Below are 2861 nucleotides of genomic sequence, written 5' to 3'. Positions count from 1 at the left end.
GGGACATCTCTGTACTTCATAGGACTTTCTTTAAAATTTTCAAAGTTGCCCTCCAGTGTCTGAGACTGGCAGGGCCAACAATATCATTGGGGTGGGCTGTTCTTAGCTCAGAATGGATCCCACGTAGACACAGGACTTGGTCCACATTTCTCCCCTTCAAGGCACTCTTTGAGCCTCTAGCCCCTCCCCAACCCGTGCTTGGGGCCTACCAGATGTCCCAAGGAATTCCAGGATTCTCAACTATAGGATTATCTATGGGACTCATGGTTGGAACCCTGTTCCAGGAGGGCAAATGGATTGCTTCACTAAGCCAGAGCAATATTTCTTTGGCAGAATTGCATGAAATTGAGCCACCAGAATGGTACTGACACAGTAATTTTGGGTGATTCAAATAGTATGTATAGACAGGGGCCGCATGACATATATTTTCCCAGGCTCTGAGCACCCTAGGAGTGGCCCTAGGCCACTAAGTGGCCTGTAAACCGACTGCTGTGATCAAGATTTACACCAGAGTCTGGATGTCACGAGCGGCCCAGAAGACACGCATGGGATTCTGGGGGCTGCCCCATTGGGGGATTACCTACCTGGCTTCCCTTGCCCCGAGCAGAGAACTGACTGGGATGGTACTCCAGGAAGGCCCTGAGTCTGCCCAGTGCCTGTGCCCTTCCCTTGCCAGCCTGAATGCCAAGGATGTGTTTCGGAGATGGCACAAGAGGAGGAGCCGACAGCACCAGTGGTTCACGGCGTGGAAGGCCTTGTTGCAGGAGCAGGGGCTGCTGAGCATGCCTCCAGAGCCAGGGCCTCCCGCTGCCCAGCCCGCTGGGGGCAACACCAGGCACAGAAGCTGCCAGCAGCAGGGAGGCAGCGTCCTAGAGCTGGAGCTTGTTCTGCCCCTGGAGCAGAAGGCCTGCCCCCAGGGAAGCCTCTGGGCCCTTGCCCAGCAAGTACGTGGCTATCAATTGTGAGATGGTGGGCACAGGACCCCAAGGGTGGGTCTGTGAGCTGGCCTGCTGCTCCCTGGTGAGTTACCATGGCGACATCCTCTATGACAAGTACATCTGGCCTGAGATGCCCCTTGTTGACTCCCACACCCACTGGAGCAACATCACTCGGCAGCACATGCACAAGGCCATCCCCTTCCAGGTGGCCTAGGAAGAGATCCTTAAGCTCCTGAAGGGCAAGGTGGTGGTGGGGCACACGTTGCACAATGACTTCCAGGCCCTCAAATACGTCCACCCTCAGAGCCAGACGGGGCATGCCACCTATATCCCAAACCTCCTCAACCCGCCTGGCCTCCACACCCGGGGCCCACGTCTCTCTGAAGGACCTGGCCCTGCAGCTGCTACACAAGAAGATCCAGGTGGACCAGCGAGGGCACTCCTCAGCGGAAGATGCCACGACAGCCATGGAGCTCTCACCAGTTGGGGAAGTGCAGTGGGAACAGCAGGAGGCCAGCAGCTCCTGGGCCCGCCCCAAGGACAGAGAGCCTGACAGCAGCACAGACGTGGAGCAGTACACGGAGGACCAGTACTGGCCTGAGGCCCTGGCCCAGGGCAGCAGCGGAGGAAGGAGGCAGGCACAGGATGGAAGGGAGTGAGGGGGAGGGGAGCTCCAGGCTGGCCTTCCCAGGGTTGAGGGAGGGGGATAAGAGCCAAGCGAGCCCTTGGGAAAGGCAGGGCAGGATATAGCCAGCCAGCCCCAGGGCCAGAGGCATGAGGACCATCTGTCCCCTTGCTGCCCTCTGCCCACAGCACAGCCTTCTGTCTCTCCAGCGCTCTTGTTGGGTATGTCTCCTGATGCCTGTGGTTTTGCTAATGGCACTTTATAGTTTCCAAGAAGAAGTCAGGTGGACTATCTCCTATGGCCCAACAGACTCTCCCAGGTTGTCACTGGCCTTCCTCACTCCCAACTCTCTGACTTGGGATAAAGTTCTCCTCATGTTGTTGCCACCTACTTCTTCCTCCAGAGTCAATGTCAGATTCATAATAAATATGCCCTGAAGTTAATGTTAAGGCCTCTAAAAGAGACAGTTCTTCCCCATCTCTCCAACCTTGAACTCTGGCTACAGCCATTATAGGAACTTGGTGCTCCGCCTGGCCTGTCACCTCCTTGCTAGGCAATGACAGAATAGCAGAGCCCACAGGCCTCCCGTGAAGAGCTGGCCCCTTCATGTATTTGACATCAGAAGTCACCAGGCACAACTCAGGGAGATGGGAAGGCAGCTAAGCTTTGGATAAGAACTAGCATACTTGTTCCGACCCAAATCAGGGATACCCCTGCCCACCCGGCACCATGCTCTCTTAAGCAAAGACTGAGAAACAAGGCAGTGGTTTTAATTTGGGGGCCCTTGTGCAGAAATGGGCCTGACTTTTATTTATTTTATTAAGAGCAGGGCCGGGCGTGGTGGCTCACGCCTGTAATCCTAGCATCCTGTAATCCTGGGAGGCCAAGGCGGGCAGATTGCTCGAGGTCAGGAGTTCGAAACCAGCCTGAGCAAGAGCGAGACCCCGTCTCTAATATAAATAGAAAGAAATTAATTGCCCAACTAAAAATATATATACAAAACATTAGCCAGGCATGGTGTGGCATGCCTGTAGTCCCAGCTACTTGGGATGCTGAGGCAGGAGAATCGCTTGAGCCCAGGAGTTTGAGGTTGCTGTGAGCTAGGCTGATGCCACGGCACTCACTCTAGCCTGGGCAACAGAGTGAGACTCTGTCTCAAAAAAAAAAAAAAAAAAAAAAAAAAAGAGCAGGGCCACTGGTCTCCAGTGTGACAGAGTCCACATGTCCCCTGGGGCTTGGGCAGGTTGTTGGCAGCTATGCTGTGTCCTTGAAGCTCATGTGGTGCCCACTCAGCTCTT

At 54.9% G+C, this 2861-nt stretch overlaps 1 pseudogene; it reads left to right on the top strand.

Moving 5' to 3' along the window:
• Positions 1-620: 620 nt before the first annotated feature.
• On the top strand, positions 621-1970 carry LOC105863400 (apoptosis-enhancing nuclease pseudogene; annotated as a pseudogene).
• Positions 1971-2861: the final 891 nt, after the last annotated feature.

This window comes from Microcebus murinus, chromosome X, assembly GCF_040939455.1.
Source record: "Microcebus murinus isolate Inina chromosome X, M.murinus_Inina_mat1.0, whole genome shotgun sequence".
NCBI classification, from domain to species: domain Eukaryota; kingdom Metazoa; phylum Chordata; class Mammalia; order Primates; family Cheirogaleidae; genus Microcebus; species Microcebus murinus.
This window is presented reverse-complemented; position numbering and strand designations above follow the sequence as displayed.